We start from the raw sequence: 17729 nt of genomic DNA on the forward strand, positions 1-17729 counted from the left end.
TGGAAAGCAGCTAAATATACAAATCCCAAGGGCTAGTATTTTCCGGAAGGTGGTACATTCACTACTGGGAGTGCAAAGCTACCGGGTTCTTATGAAGGAAATAACAAAAACCTTGGCCTTCATTTTCTCACCAGAGCACACCAAAGATGAAAATGTGAGAAAAACGCTAAAACAAAACCGTTCTCGGAAAAGGGGTTGGAAAGTGGGATTTCTCAGCTTTTGGAACCAGAGAAATTAGGATTCAATAGATTTTTGTTAAGTTTGCGCACCGGATGGAGTGCTCACTCCGAATTTCTTCAATTAGAACAATGATTCGAGGGGAAATTACTTGAAACCCCTTTCTCTTCTTGCTATTGGTCTAAACATACGACAAAGAATTCAGAAATAACGTGGGCTTTGTTAATTTCTCTTAGGTTCTAGGGAGCAAGCAACAGAACCCAGTCATTAATGCCCGCCCTTAGCTGCACACAGCAGGAGACAGGCAACCAGGGAAGTCTCGCGCTCACCCACAGGCCCAGGCCTGAGCCGGGGAAGGCTCGCGGAGCCAGCGGTCCGGAGCCCCGCTATTTCTGAGAGGAGACCCGGAGGCCTAGGCCGGTTTTGGTGCGGCTTACTGAATCTGGCCCGCAGCAGACTAAGTGGGGTGGCCTTCAGCGGTGTTACTGCCTTGCTGACTAGCAAGGCGGCCCGGGCTCCCAGTGCCGCCAGAGGAGTTGGGTCCTCAGCTACTAGCGGGAGGTTTTTTTTTTCTTTTTTTTTTCTCTTTTCCAAGGGGCGAGGCGGTCGGTCTGGAGCGCCACTTTAAAGGCTCATCAATCTTAATCTAGGTTGCTCAAGTAATTATGCCCGAATCTCTTGTACGATTACAAGTGGATTTGGGTTTCTATTCCCCAGGCCCTCCTTTGTGTTTATTGGAGGGTCCGCGCTAGCCGGCGCCTCCAGCCCCCGGGGCCCTCCTCGGATCGCCTGCGCCCGCCCGCGGGTTCGAACCGCTCCCTTAACCCTTGCGCCTCCGCAGCGCGGCATCCGGCGCTGGTTTCCTCGTCCTTCTCCAAAATGTTTTGTTGTATTCACATTTGAAACAGTATCTTAAACAACTAGGGTCTGGCAAAAAGATAAACAAACAAACAAACAGCATCCACCTAGAAAAGGCCATTCTAAACACCGACGAGCACGCTTTAGGTTTTTAGAAGTCTGACATTTGGAAAAAAAACAATGGTCCAAAAACATTAAAGATGGCGAGCTGCTTCCTTCTCCTAAAAGTACATATCCAAACAATAAATTTGTTTAAAACTGGAAAAAAATTAAAAAGATCATGAGTGGAGTTATTCAAACTACTATACTCTTTGGTTTACTGAAATACAGCACGAATTTTACGAAAACAGCTCGGGAGCTTTTTATTTGGGAACATTTCTAAAACGGAACTGCGCTTCCTTTTGATTCTCTAATTTTTCTATTGGGTTGAGATTTTCTGGGAATTTATAAAAGGATTTCTTTAAGAAAGACACATCACGGAACATTCAACCTTAGATGCATGTCCCCCAACCCCTGCAAATCTCCAATTACAACTCCCAATTCCGTAGATTGTTGGAGGAGTGCAGGGCCTTTTTGTTGTAGCCTCCGGGGAGCAGAGCAGCCAGAGAGCGCACAGTTAATCCACTGCAGCAATAGAGAAAGGGGATTAGCTTTAATCCCCTTCGGGGAGCCTCTGGATTTTAGGGATCCTATATTAAAATGTTTACATAAAGCACAATCACAAGCCAGCATGTTTTCCATATGGTATCAAGTGATTTAGAGACCTGGGATCTTTTTCCAGAGTGTTTTGAAGGGCAGTATCCCCTGGTACTAGGAGATACTCATCTACCGACCTAATTTCTAGCGCCCCTCCCCCATCTCAGCACTATGGGTTTAACCTCCAGAACTTTGCTTGGTATTGTGAATTGGGAACTGACTGTAAACACATCCATTCCAATAGCTACCCTAATAATGAAAGAATAAATTACAATGATGTCCTCAGCACACACAGAACAGTAATGTTACAAAATGCAAAAGGTCTATTCCTATTGTGTTGGCACATATAATTTAAAACTCTACCATTAATTTAAAACTCTACCATAAGTAATGATAATTAAAAAAAAAACAAACAAAAAAGCAAATGTTACTTCTTACATTGGTCATGGGTCCATGACTGCTTTTAGAGGCAGGCTAGGGGTGCTACTTGCCATTATTCTCGAACCAGAGCCACCAGGCATCAGAAAGGAGCCGAGAAGAGGTTTCTCTTTAAGGCCATGCTTCTTCCAAAGACATAGTAAACCTCACTGTATACTGACATGTCATAAGTATATATGCTCATGGAATATATTTTATTTCCAGACAGGGCTTCTTTGTGTAACAGCCCTGGTTGTTCTGGAAACTGTTTCATAGATCGCCTGCTCCTGCCTCCTAAGTGCTGAAACTAAAGGCTTGTGCCACCACACATAGCCACTGAATATATCTGAAAAGAATGCCATTGAATATATTTTTAAAAGAATGCTAAATACTTGTGAGTTTGGATTGTGTTGTTGAAAAACAAAACTCAAAGCCTAGAAATCAGTAAAAAAACACATTAGCATCTCTATACAACCTTACAGTTTACAGAAGTCTTTCTTTCCCATCGCCATTGCGGTAAAGGTCACACTATTCACAGAAACTGGGCTCTAGATGTCACAATGGTGTGCACCTGCAACAGAACCACAGGCTCACTGCTCACTGTAAGGGGAGTGGCAAAGGACTAATTGTAGGATCAGAACCTTGGTAAAGGGATTTGTAGAATTTCATGACTCAAGAAGGAAGACCGTTGTGCAGGGGATCTGATGGAACAGGCTACTAGGACTGGTTACTGTACTAACACTCCTTCAGCACCAAGCTAAGGCTGTAAGGAAGCAGCATTTACCCACTTCAGCCAGGAGAGGGGGTGTTTAGTGTTTCTTGACCTTGCTATTGTCTGAGCTTAGATCAAATTATTAAGTTGTCTATTGTGACATCATAGATGATGGTGTTGTGTGATGTTTATGATCAGCTCAAGAGCACCCTGGCTTAGCTGTGACCTCCAGACCAGCTCCCGGAAACACCAAGGTCAGTTCCCACAGGTCAGAACTGCTTTTCTTTGCTCTGATGCAGGATTTAATTGCGTTTTAGGAGGGTCAACAGAGTCCTAGCTATCAAAGGCAAGTATGGCAACTGCATTTGCAGACAGCACTAAACTTCATTTACCAATTCTAACAGCACAAAGAATATAGAGGCAAACAAGTTGATGTTCAATTAAAGGCATTGTTAGACTTAGCAGATAAGACATATGAGGGCAATTACCTCATTTAGGGCATGTACAGTTGCAGTGTGTGTTGGAATCAGCTGAATTTCTCTCTCTCTCTCTCCATCATCATCATCATCATCATCATCATCATCATCATCATCATCATCATCATCATCATCATCATCATCATTATCGAGACAGGGTTTCTCTGTGTAGCCCTAGCTATCCTGGAACTCATTCTTGTAGATCAGGCTGGCCTCAAACTCAGACATATGCCTGCTTCTGCCTTGTGAGTGCTGGTATTAAAGGTATGCAACACCATTACCCAGCTAATATTTCTTACATTTAGCTAATTTAATAGCTGTTGTATTTAGAATGATTAAAAAAAGACTAAAATATGAACAGGCAGTAAATATTTGGAGTTGATTTTATAATAATGTGACAAAATTTCAGAGGAAATGAAAGTGTGGATAGCAGAATACGGCCAAAACACTGAGCACAATCACTACTTTATGGAATCTTTAAATATGTTAGGGGGAAAATCTAAGAAAAAAAAGATTAAGGGGCTTTAATTTCAAGACAAATTTCAGAAGCATATGGGGTCATGCACTTCAGTTTTAGCAATATTTCCCCCAGAACCCTCATTACACAGTGCTCCCAAACAGTCTCACTGTGAGTACACAAGCTTGTACCCAGAAAGTGGCCTTTGATGCTTCCTGGTGCCCTGAGTTCCTTCTGTCTTAAACATTGAGTTTAACAATAATAGATCATTCCCACATTTCCCTGCTTTCCAGAGATGATTTGATGCTTGGAACACAACTCCAGAGTTCTGAGTACATCTATTTCTGAAGAGAGTCAACTTACAGTAGACTGAAACAGTCGTGAGAAAACCGAGAGACCTCGTTCAGAACATGCAACTCAACATTGCACTTGAGCACAACGTTTGTTCATTATGTTCATAACGTTACTACTGTTATCGAAAGCTACATCTTATTTAATGTGCCTGCAACGAGGAATCAGGTACCAAGAGACAATCTGGTTCATCCTAACTTTATCCTTTCACTTATATTCCCCAATTCATTTGGCAAACAAGTAATTCTTTGTCCATATATATATATGTATAAAATTATGTATCATATATTAACAATATAAAATATATAGTATTTTCTGCAAGGACTATCATGGATTTTGGAAAGAAAAGCTTTAAAAAGCATATAATCCAGATACAAGAGCACTGAGATGTCCTGAACAAAAACCTTTTGAAAAGCAGTGGTCACTTTGGGGCTCTTGTGATAATCCACCCTCCCAGGTGAGGGGATGAGATTTATGTTTCAAGTTATATTATATTTAGTTCAACATATGGAAAACATCTTTCATCTTCTGGAATTAGAACTCTTTTATGGCATCAGGATGTCATTTTGTATCTGGGAAGAGAAACTTCCTTTTAGACTAGGTGTGTGAATAAACCAGAGGATGTGACAGGAGGCTTAGGACCCTAAACTCTAGGTTGGGCTCATGCTAGCCAGGCTTCATTTTCCCAGGGCTCCTTGCATATTTTCATTGCAGCTCTTATAAAATATTGAACATGCTGCTGATCTATTCCTCCAGTTCACATAAGCAACCTGAAGATGGGTGTATCTTCTTCACTGAGCACAGAACTCACTCACAGAGAGCACTTTGCATTGATGGAATACAAAAATGATACATATCACCATTTCATTTGTATGTAACAGTAGAAGTCTCTTAAAATACCATATGATATTTTTTTATGATTTATTCCAAATTGTTATTTAAAAGCATAAGGGAGAGTGGGTCCTGGGAAAAATAAAAATTAAAAAATATACTAAAATCCAATGGGAATTATACTTGATTATTCTAGTTACACCCAGATATATTATTCATCAAAATAGCATAATTTTATAACTGCCACATTTTTCTTAGCACACAATTTGATTCTTCTTTGGCAATTAGATGCAGAGGCATTTAACTCAGCATCCATTCATTCAAGCAATCAACAAAAAATAATGATTGTCTGTTGTATTCTTTTGGGAACTAAAGGGAATAGAGTAATGTATAAGGATCTTTATGGGGTAAAAATATGGGGTAAAATAATAAAGAAATGTGTATGAATAATTATGTCAGAGAGAGAGAAGGACTCAACTGAGTATTGTATAAAGCACAGCACATATATTAATCTTATTTATTCCTTTCAATAAGGCTATGTGTCAGCTACTGATATTGTCCTCATTCTACAAATGAGAATGAAGGTAGTTTAGTCCACATCATAGGTAGGATTTACATATGATGTAAAGTTAGGTTATATATCCTTATGTGTACTACCTCCTATCAAAGAAGAAGTAGAGAAGAACCCTGTGGACATTCCTTGAAGTGTAACAATTTTCTTTGCGGTATGGAATTTGCAGAAATGGCAACTCCATGAGGGGTGATGTATGGGTATGACAGCTACGTAATGTAGGGGAGAATATTAGAGATGAACACACAGAGCTGCAAATGGCATGATCCTGAAATCTGTTTGACTGAAGAGCAAGATGAGGAAGGGAGAGCTGTGGGAGATGACACTGAGAAAGCATCCATAGCTTTGGCTGTCAGATCTGCTTTGATTATGGCAGTAGAGGTCAGACATTGCAGTGTACAGCAGTGGGGAGGGTCACACACCCCTTTGAGAAGACTGGTAAATACAAGGCCTCTTCTTAGGAGAGGTCATCCTCTCCAACAGTGGTTTTTGACCTTCCTCATGCTCTGACCCTTTAGTACAGTTCCTTATGTTGTGGTGACCTCCAACCATAAAGTTATTTCATTGCTACTTTATAATTTTGCTACTGCTATTAACTGTGATATAAATATCTGATATGCACCATATCTCGAATGTGCCCCCCAACAGATCTTGACCCACATGTTGAGAACTGCTGCTTTATAAGCATCCATCATGGTTTATAATATTCATATTTTGGAGAAAAGTTAAACATTGCATTTGCCTTGGTGTCTTCCTCTAGCTGAAGGCTTTCTGTGCACAACTTAGCCTCATCTCGTTTTGCTCCTTTTCTCAGAAATGATCTTCCTTTCTCTTTGCAAGCCAGCTGCTCTCTCTTTCTGTGCTTGACGTCACCCTCCCCTGCCACCTCAGCTGCTGTCTTACCTGTGCCCTCTCCCGTTTTTCTCTCCTGTTCAGTTTTTTGGCTACACTCCCACCTGGCCTGTTGCCAGGGTATTTGAGAAATGCACAAGTTCTCCGAGTTAGGAAACAAAATTGTAACCTTTTGATATTACTAGAATCTTTCAGACACACTTTCTGAGGTGATTGCTTGTGCTAGTGGCTTTAAAAATACCTGTGTTCCAAAGGACATCAGGCTGAAATTGCTGACGCAGGACCTTGACGTCCATGGCATAGGACTGTTCTGCTGGCTTCTGACTTGGCCTCTGCAGTGTTGCTAACAGCTCTCTTCACTGGCTGGAAGCCTGCTGTTCCTTGAAGCTCTGCAGCCAGTCTGAGACTCTATTCTCTATATTATCCATTTTCTTAGTGACCTTGGTGGTCTAAATTGTGAACTCCAAGCCTAACCCTGCTTTCTAACTTTAGATCATTAATATCCTTTCGAAAAGCTTGTAAATCCAACAGACCTAGCCAAACAGACAGGTCCTGGAGAGCAGAGATTCTATCATGTATCTTTTTATTCCATGTTTCATCATGGCATACACACCTAAGAATAATCAGTATTTCTGTTTGATTTGGTTGGAGAACCACATCCAACTAGAATGAAATTGGAGTCAGGATTCAAAAATGTTGGTTAAAGATCACATGTCCTCCCAGCTCTTGCCTTTACTACAGTGTAGCCCTGGCATCTTCTATTGTAAACATTTCTCTCTTTTTAAAGCAATGACAGAATTCAGAATTTATTTGTGTGTGTGTGTGTGTGTGTGTGTGTGTGTGTGTGTGTGTGTGCATTCCTATGGTAAAGATGTGGAGGACAGAGAACAGCTTGTCAAGAATTGGCTCTTGGGTTTGGAGCCATATAGCTCAGTGGTTAAGAGGTCTTGAGTTCAATTCCCAGCAACCACATGGTGGCTCACAACCACCTGCAATGAGGATCTGGTGCCCTCTTCTGGTCTGCACGGACACATGCAGGCAGAACACTGTATACATAATAAATTAAATCTTAAAAAAAGAATTGGTTCTTGTTTTTCATGATGCAGGTTTTGGAGACTGAATTCAGGCTGCTAGGATTAATGGCAAGTGTCTTAATCCACTGAACTATCTTGCTGGCCCTGTTCTTTTTTTCTTCCTTCCTTCCTTCCTTCCTTCCTTCCTTCCTTCCTTCCTTCCTTCCTTCCTTTACAATATAGATGGCAATAATCCACTTAATTGCTTTGTTAACTAACTGAAAGGTTCAAGAAAACACAGTGCTATGAGGAAATGAATAAAGGTTACTGGAAACAAAGAACAGGAGATTAACGTTTTGGCTCCAAGTCTCTTAGGCTGAGCTGGTGGGTCAGTGCTCCCACTGCTGCAACATAACTTCTAAAATTGTGTATCATTCTAAGCCACACACTGTCACTTCTCAGTCTCTGATACCATTTCCTTTTAGTAAATGTTAATTCTGTCTCCCACACACAGTTACATTTAGCTACATCAATTTTTTTTTTCTCAGAAAATACTGGTTAGTAAGTGGAGACCTCAAATCAATTTTATTTTTACTTTAGTGTGTATTTCCTTTAGTTATTTTATTTTATTATTATTTTATATTGACTTCAGTTTCCCCTCCCTCCTTTCCTCCCAGTCCCCTGGCACCTCCCTTGTGCCCCCATTCACTCCTTCATTTATATTCAGAAAAGGGAAAATTCAAATTTAGATTCAGAATTTATCTGTTTGCTAATCAGTTTCTCTGACTCACATATAAGCTGAACTGGAGAAGCACTTTGACTGTTTTTAGCTAGTTGATAAGCTAGTGATATAAAATGAAAGCATGGGCTTTCTATAAGCTCCGGCTTCTGTATGCAGCATTAAGTTACAGGAATAAATAAGGCTCGAAACTTGCAGAAAGCTGCTCGTCCTTGTGCAGCTCTGTTGTGAGTGAACAGGGGAAAGCGCAGCATTGCTATGTTTCTCAAAGAGAAGACCAGGGCACTTCTGCCTTGCATATCAGTTCTCCTCTGCTCCAAGATGCTAGTGTGACCGGTCTGTTCATTGGAAAGCAGCTCTTTATCTCACATTCTCCTGAGAGTGTATCAAAAAACAAAATTCAAGTATTTCTATTAGGTAATTAATATCTTCATTCATGTTCTCTCTAAAACCTGTAACGTGTGGAAGCTTGGTGCCCCATATACAGAGAGCCATAGTCTACCAAATAGATGATTACTGTTCTGTTTTTCAGGTTAGTGGTTTGATGGTACATTCTTAGAAATTATGTATATGGAGAAAGAAGTGAAAAAAAAACTGTTTCAACCAAAACAATGTATTAGGAAAAAAGGTCTTACTATTGGGATTTATAAGACACTTGATTAAACTGTGGCTTATTCTTAAAATAAAAGGTATGTGAGAATTTTATATATGATTTGAAGCATGACTAATATATAATTGACACAGTTAAATTGTGTTCTGTTATTATAGTTTGAAATTCATAGTCAGGTTAGCAGGACTGTTATTGCTATTAAGAGCAGTTTAAATATGTTTTATAGACTACAGAATTCATGACTGAAGAGGACATACACTTTTGTAAACACAAGACTGTACCTACACAATATAATGTCTGAAGTTCTACACTGACTTGTGGACTTTTTGAGAATAACAAGAATCAAAGATCACCATGTATTCAAGATGGGGATTTTATTTTACAGCTCTGTACCGAATAATAAAATCAGTTATAATGTTAACTATTTTAGTTTTTGCAAGAAATGGGCATGTGAATGTTATCTCTAGTTGACTGGTGAATTGTTTGAAGTGGAATGTGAACCTTTTGGGTATGCTATCTATGACTGGCAAAGCAACTTCCTAATTCAAAGAGAAAGAAAAAAATAAGACTTAGGAAGTCTTGTAAGGCTTTCCCAACATCAAATAGCTTTTCCTAAACAACGTTTTGATGAGTTAAGTGTGAGTGAATCAGGAGCATATGGATTAAATTTCCCTTGAAATACACATGCCTTTCAAAATGGGGGGCGGGAAGAGTCCTGAGTTAAATACATTTTAGAGAATCCAGAATGTCTCAGAGATATCTTTCTCTGAATACAAATATTGGTAAATTAATTCTAGTAAGAATATATAGCTAAAATCACATAAGAATACATGTGAAAAATTCCTAAATATATGTGTGCTGGTGAGACAGGCAAATGCATTCTGATCATCATGTTAGAACTGCATCGAATGGGAGGGGCAGCCTGGCCAGGGGACCGAGACAGAGGGACTGCACTCAAGGGTGGAACAAACAGTTCTTCTTTCCTTTATATTTACCCGGTTCCACTCAAAAGTTAGATATCTGTGCTTCTGACACTTCAACTTGTTTTAAATAAACAAATTCTCTTAAAGTTCTTGGGCTGTGCCATTATGTTGTTTCCTAGTCTTGGTTTCTCACTCTTCCATGTGCTGCGTATGTCCCAGCATTCATTTTCAGTGGTGGTCAGGAATACTAAATAAACACAGAGCTTATTTCTAGAGAGGAAGAGGGAGGTTTTGGGACCCTACAAATGTTCTCCTAGGTTTGTTTTATTGTGTATCTCACTCTTTATTCACAGAATTCATGTTTCCTGAATTTCAGAATTGTAAGAGACAGGGGTGTGTGTACAGATACTTGTATAAAGGATAATAAGCCTCTTACTTTGAAAAAAAATCTACCTAAAAAGTCCAGCTTACATTGTAATATCCTTGTCCCAACACTGCTATTTTAAAAATATTTACTGTTCTTTTAGAAATATATTTAAAGTATCATTCTAATTCGCTGGCTATACAACACACAATCTATGCAACAGACCTTTCTTAATTGAGAACAGCATTGCTATCTTAGCCTTATAAATGAGAATCCCCAGAGACATTCAGTTAATAAAGACATAATTAGCAGGTAAGAACGGAGAAGAAATGAGATTGGCTTTAAGTTTTCCTACCATGACCTCCGCCTGAGAAGCAGGTAGGCTGACTGAAGATCTTTACTTCTCCTTCTCCTCCAGATCCAATTCCCGTCTCATCTCCAGTTCATCTGCCTGCCTTTTGTGATCTCCCTTTCTTCTCTGACCCTGTCCCCAAATGATCACAGAGACCTTCTCCACTTTCCTTCCCCCAACTCATCCATTATCCCAGCCTCCCACTCCAGTAGGCATTCCCTGGGAACACTCCAGCTGAGCTGGTCAGGAAAACAGGTAATCCAACTGAGGGCCTTCACCACTCCCTCCTCTCCTCCAAATCCAACCCCAGTCTCCTCCCCAGTTCTGCAGCAGAACACCTGCTGCAGGTTTCCTCTCTCTACTGTCCTCATCTATAGATTCGGCAGACCATCCTCTCCCTCACTCATTGCGTTAGCCTGGCCTGGCCCCTAACTCTAGCAGGTACCCTCTACTAACCCACAGACCACTCCGACCAGGAAAGCATATAGGCTGGCTGTAGATCTTCCAGTCTCTTCCGCCCCTTCAGATCCAGTCTCACAGTCTCATCCCCAGCTGTGTTGTGCACCTTCTGGGTGACCTCTCTTCACTCTCTACCCCTATTTCCAAGGAGACTATATAAGGAAATCCTAGTAGAACACTCTGCCCACCTCCCTCCTGTGAACCCTTTAGATACCTAGCCTATCCCCATTCCTAAGTGTCAGGTTCCAATACTTAGAAACACATTTTACCTGGAACCCCCAGGGGTTACATCTAACAGGTCCACAGAAAATTTCCTATCCAGCAACAAACAGCCATCACATTCTCCTGAAACCCAGAGAAAAAACATACTACAAGGAACAAAACAACCACCTAGAAAAGCCAAAGTCAAGTATCATCACGTAGACCTATAGTCACCCCAATCCCAGATGCCTAGATACTAGCATAAAAACACAGTAACAGCTAGGACAATATATCTCAATTAGAGTTCAGCAACCCTACCACAGCAGGCCCTGAAAATTCCAATAAAGCTAAAGCCCAAGAAAAACACCTCAAAACAGCCTGCATGAAGATGACAGAGGTCTTTGAAGAAGAGGTGAACGAATCCCTAGAGAATTCTAGGAAAACACAGTGTAAGGAAATGAATAAAACTGTGTGAGACCTAAAAACGAAAGTATAATCAACAAATAAAACCCAAACTGAGAGAATTCTGGAAATGAGAAATTCATGAATTCCAACAGGAACTATGGAGGCAAACTTCACCAACTGAATATAAGAGATAGAAGAGAGAATCTCAAGCACTGAAGACATGATAGAAGGAATAGATATAATGGTCAAAGAAAATGTTAAATCTAAGATATTCCTGACACAAAACATCCAGTAAATCTGGGACACCATGAAAAGACCAAACCTAAGAATTTAGGAATAGAAGAAGATTCCAAGTTTAAAGGCACAGAAAGTATTTTTAACACATTCATAGAAAAAAATTTTCCTAACCTAAAGAAGGACATGCCTATAAAGGTACAAAAAGCATACAGAATACTAAATAGTGTGTGCATGCATGCTTCCCTTCTTTTGATTTTGCTGGTCTAAGACTGTTTATTCCCTGTTTTTTATAAATGAGGTTAACTTTATTAGGTTGGAGTTTTCTTTCCAGCCCCTTCTGTAGGGCTGGATTTGTGAATATCGTTTAAAGTTGGCTTTATCATGGAATGTATTATTTTCTCCACTCTGTTGTGATTGAAAGTTTTTCTGGGTTTGTTAGTTTTTGCTGGCATTGGTTAGTCTCTTAATGTTTGTAGCACAGACCCAGCTGGCTTTTAAGTACAGATCCTCCTGGCTTTTTAGTCTTTACTGAGAAGTCAGGTGTAATTCTCTTAATTCCACCTTCATTAGTTACTTTTCCGTTGCAACTTTTAGTATTCTTTGTTCTGTGTGTTCATGTTTTGATTATTATGTGTTCTGGCTTTGTGGAAGCCTAGCCAGTTTGGATGTTCACCTTCCTAGACATGGACGGAGGGGGGAGGACCTTGGACTTTCCACAGGGCAGGGAACCCTGACTGCTCTTTGGACTGGAGAGGGAGGAGGAGAGGAGTGGGGGAGGGGGAGAAGAGTGGGAGGAGGGGGAGGGAAATGGGAGGCTGGGAGGAGGTGGAAACTTTTTTTTTCTTTTTCTCAATAAAAAATTTAAAAAAAACCCAAAAAAACTAAACAACATCAAAAATGAAAAACAAAACAAAAAACCCTAGAGAGATAACATACTACCAACTTAACAGAACACCTGAAAGCTCTAGAACAAAAAGAAGAAATTATACCCAAAGGAGTAGATGGCAAGAAATAATCAAACCCAGCAACGAAATCAACCAAATAGAAACAAAGAGAATACAAATAACCAATGAAAAAAATTTTGATTCTTTGAGAAAAGCAATAAGATTGATAAACCCTTATCAAATTAATTAAAAGGCAAAGAGAAAAGACCCAAATGAACAAAAAGATGAGAATAGGTCTATCTCAAGTTCCAGCTACACCACTCTTGGGCATACTCCCAAAGGAAGCTTCATTTTACCACAAGGACTCTGGCTCAACCATGCTGCTCTATTCAAAATAGAAGTTGGAAACAACCTAGATGTCCTTCAATAGAAGAATGGATCAAAAAAAGTGTTATATTTACACACTGGAATATTACTAAGCTACAACAAAAATGACAGCATGTGGGTCATACCAGCCAGAAGAACAGATTGGTGCGTAGCCCAACCATTATCAGAGAGGCTTCATCCAGCAACTGATCAGAAACAGATGCAGAGGCCCACAGTCAGCATTAGCGAGAGCTCAAGAAATCTTGCAGAAGTTGGGGAGGAAGGACTGTCAGGGGTAAAGGACATCATGAGGACACAGCCCAAGAACCAACTAAGCAGGGCTCATAGGCGCCCACAGAGACTGAAGTGACAAGCCTGCATGGAATTGTTAGGTTCTCTGCATACATGGTATGGGAAGGTACTTTACAGTATAGCTTGGTGATTTTTATGGGACTCCTAACAGTGGAAATGAGGGTATCTCTGACTCTTTTGCCTGGTCTTGGGACCCTTTTCCTCCCATATTGTTCCCTTGTCAAGCCCTGATATGAGTTTCTGCCTAATCTTATTGTAACTTGTTATGCCCTGTTCAGTTGATATCCCCAGGAGGCCTGCCCTTTTCTGAAGGAAGAGTGGATCTGTGGGAGAAGGGAGGGAGGGGCTGAGCGGAGTAGAGAGAGGGGAAACTGCAGTCAGGATTTAATGTATAAGTGAAGAATAAATTCTAAAATATTAAAGAATAAAATGGTCACAAATTACTGAAGAAAAAAATACATCATAAAATTTCGAGGCAAATGGACAGGACTAGAAAAAAAATCATTCTGAGTGAGTTAACCCAGACCCAGAAAGATAAGTTATATTATGCATTCACTTATATATGGATATAAGCTGCTAAATAAGAGATAACAAAGTTACAATCCATAGACCCAGAGAGGTTAGATAAAAGGATGAACGAACAAGGGGGAGGCACATGATCTCCCTGGGAGAGGAATATAGAACAGATTTTTTTGGGTTGATTGGGGTAGTGGTGGGGGATCATGAACAGCAGGATCAGGTAGGGAGGGGAGTGAAGATGAGGTTGAGGGAGTGAATGCAGGGAAAGACAGCTAGAATTGAAGGACATTTGAGGGGTAGTATGGAAAAAACAGTGAAGTGGAAACCCAAAATATATGAAGGTAATCCTAAAGAAGTCTGCAAATAATGATGGTGACAAAGTCCCAAGCAGTCACCTCTTGTCACCAAATCAAACTTCCAGTGTAGGGGCTGGGTTTCATCCAATTGTGTTGTTGGCCAAAGGCATCCAAGAGAAATCCTAAACAACCAAGGCTGTTGCCAAAACAATAGGTTGTTTTCCACAAACAGACAACAAGGCCCCATTGCTGAAGACAACACCCACACAACTCACTGCACATGGAGAGGTGGAGCTGGTGCTCACATAGAAGCTTGAGCATTACACTTTACATGTCTTAAAGAGTCTTATGGGAAGGTACTTTACAGGCTTCCAAAAGAGAGATATTACCACCAACTTAGTCACAAACCTTTGCTCTACAATCTGTCCTACCTGAAAAACATGCTAGGGCAACGATGTCAACAAAGCGTGTGGAAGTAACCAACCAATGTCTGATTTGGCTTAAGTCCTACTTCATGAGATGGAACCCATACCAGACACTGCGTGTATGACCAAAACCCAGAGATTTGACAGTCTAGGGACCTAGGGTGAACCCAAATACTGACTACTGGTGTGTGTGTGTACAATAAAATAACTGCTAATGATATTCTGCTATAGTTATAATCAGTGAATCATAAGGATTCAGCCATCATCAGAGGCACTTCCTCCTGCTTCTGAAAACAAAGATTCACAGTCAGATATTACAGAAGGGAGGAAAAGAAGACAGAGGGAGAGAAAGGGAGAGAGGAAGGGAGGGAGACCTTGGAATACACAGCTCTAAATGGGATGTCTTCATCAAATTCTTCCTCTTGGGCTGGAGGAATAACTCAGTGGTTAAGAGCACTGGTTGCTCTTCCAGAGGTCCTGAGTTCATTTCTCAGCAACCACATGGTGGTTTACAGTAATCTGTAATGAGATCTGATGCCCTCTTCTGGCCTGCAGGCATACATGCAGGCAGAACACTGTATACATAATAGATAAACAAATCTTAAAAATGCTCCCCTCCAAGCTCAAGGAATTCCACAGAGGAGGATGCAGAAAGAGTGCTGGAGCCAGAGGGGATGGAAGACAGAAGGAGAGCAAATTTCTCCAAATCAATTGAGCAAAGCTCATATGAACTCACAGAGACGGAAAGAGCACAGCCTTCCCCAGGTCCTCACATATATAGTACAGCTTTAACTTTACTATTTTTATGGGGTTCCTGTGTATGTGAATGAGTAGTTCTCATTCTTGTACCTTTTCTTCAGCTCTTTTCCTTCTGTTGGTCTGCTTTGTCGAATTTTGAAGAAATAGTTTTGTTTTATCTTATTTTATTTTGTTATGCTTTATGCTATCTCTTAAGAGCCTGTGTTTTTCTAATGAAAGACAGAAAGGGAATGGATCCAGATGGGAGGGGAGGAGTAGAGGAAGAAGAATATATGTATTTTAAGAAAAGAATCTATTTTTAATTAAGAGGAGGTAAAAGAGAAAAAGTTTCCCTGTGGGAGAGCTAAGATATGAACTGAGTACTTTGTTTTCATGAGCATGTATCTTAAATTCAAGCTCAATACTTTATTTCAATAGCTTAAAATAAGGTTTATTTTTGGAGGAATAAATCCATTTGTCAAAAGTCTTGGTTCTCCTATTTACTAAGCTTTACCAAAGGTTCAGTAAGAGCCTTGTAAGTAAGGAAGATTTCCACACGGTTAAAAGGAAGGCAATGCACAGCCTGTATGGAATGTGGTGTGAGAGGAAACACATCTTCAGTTAGAGGTTTTATGCAGACTCCAGGTAACAAATTGTGAAGACAGGGATCTGAAAATTGCAAATTCAATGTATAATGAATGGCACAGCCATTTTGGTGAGCGCCTGGACCACACTGTCACTAAACAGTAAGCAGAGTTACTATCCAAGCTAGAAACCCCTAGAAATATAAGATGTCATGTTTACATAAAATCTTATATGCAAAAATGCAAAGACAGCCCAAAGGTGAAAGAACCCAAATGTTTACCAACCAAAAACAGATAAAACAATGCAATCTATGTAGAAGGGAACAGTCCTTGCAGAAAGGACAGATATGCTTCACCATGGGTCAGACAAGGAATGCACAGAATATAAAATGTGGAGGCAGAAAGAAGACCAGTGGTTGCTTATGAATGTAGGGAGAATAGACAAACACAGGGATAACGGCCAAGGAGCACAAAGATTCATTTAGGGGCAACAGAATGTTCTGCTTGTGGAGATAATTGTGTAACTGTTAATATGCAAAAATCATGATTTTTATATTGCATATGCATCAATTTACTACTGATTAGTGATGTAGCTAACCAACATTTCCCAAGAAATGTCAAAAAATTTTTAAATGACTTACAAGATTAACTAGTAAACAGTATTTTAAATGGACCTAAAACAGAGATGGGTTCTATCTAAGAGGAGATAGGAATGTATGAAAAACTCTGATGGTTTATTTTCAAAGGTGCATCAAGCCAGGCTATAAAAATCCAGCTGCAAATGAGCAGAAAACATTTGCCCTTGTGAATCCCTGCTAGTCTAGCTATTCCTGACTTTCCCAACACTGCTAAATTATCCCCTTACCCAAACTTGAAATTTAAATGAGAGAAATGCTAACAGAAACTTTAAAATAAACAGAATGATAAGTATAGATATGGACCTACATATGGTTTTTGTTTAATAAAAGAAAAGGTTTAAGTGACATATAGAAGAATAAGACCTAGATAACAAGTAAGATTGTCACTACTGATCATTCAAATATGGGAGGAAGGGGCATGCATTAGGCCCCATTCATAAACTGTTCTCTGTGTTCAGTCAGCATGCCTGCTATGCTAGACTGATGCACGATTTTGCAAGTTTGTAAAATAAACTGCATCACTTTGGCTACAGTGAATTTCTACTACTCTTATTGTAAAGTGAGGATCTTTGGCTACAGGGGATTTCTAGTTATCTTATTGTGAAGTGAGGATCCTGGTTTCTCATAGAGAAATTGCAGAATGGAGAGAAAGAAATAATATTTCTGGTGAAAAAAGTTTGAACATTAAGCTTATGGAAAATATTCTCAGATATTGGACATTAAATGGGTGGTAATAAAAGTTCATTATGTAAACAGCAATAGGTAAACTTATTACAACTTACAACACTGGTAATAAAACATTATTATAGTCATTAACTTCGTAGAATTCCCTAAATTTGCAATACTAAACTCTGGAAAAAACAATAAAGAATTTCAATTTGGCTATGTAAAATATTTCTACTGTCACTCAGCATGTGAGTCTCTTTTTAAAGATTTATTTTTATTGTATATGCCTATATGTAGTATGCACATGACATATGCAGTGCCTCTGGGTGCCAGAAAGGGCTGTCAGATCCACGGAACTGCAGCTACAGATGACTGTGAGCTGCCATGTGGGTGCCAAGATCTGAACTCAGGTCCTGTGAGAAAGCAGACAGTGCCCTTGTCTGCTGAGCATGTCTCCTCCAGCCCCCTTTCTTACTTTTTTTTTTTTATTAAAGGGCATTTTATTTTATGTGTTGTATGTTTGGTAGTTTGAATGAAAATGGTATCTATAGGCTCATAGGGAGTGGCACTATTAGAAGGAGTGGCCTTTTGGAGTAGGTG

The 17729-nt window shown here is 39.9% G+C and overlaps 1 protein-coding gene across 5 annotated transcripts in view; it reads right to left on the bottom strand.

The window, feature by feature from the left end:
- Positions 1-17729, bottom strand: part of Nbea (neurobeachin) — a 494560-nt gene that overhangs the window by 156381 nt on the left and 320450 nt on the right. The gene's annotated exons all lie outside the window — the stretch shown is intronic.

Source organism: Microtus ochrogaster, chromosome 1, assembly GCF_000317375.1.
Source record: "Microtus ochrogaster isolate Prairie Vole_2 chromosome 1, MicOch1.0, whole genome shotgun sequence".
In the NCBI taxonomy this organism is placed as follows: Eukaryota; Metazoa; Chordata; class Mammalia; order Rodentia; family Cricetidae; genus Microtus; species Microtus ochrogaster.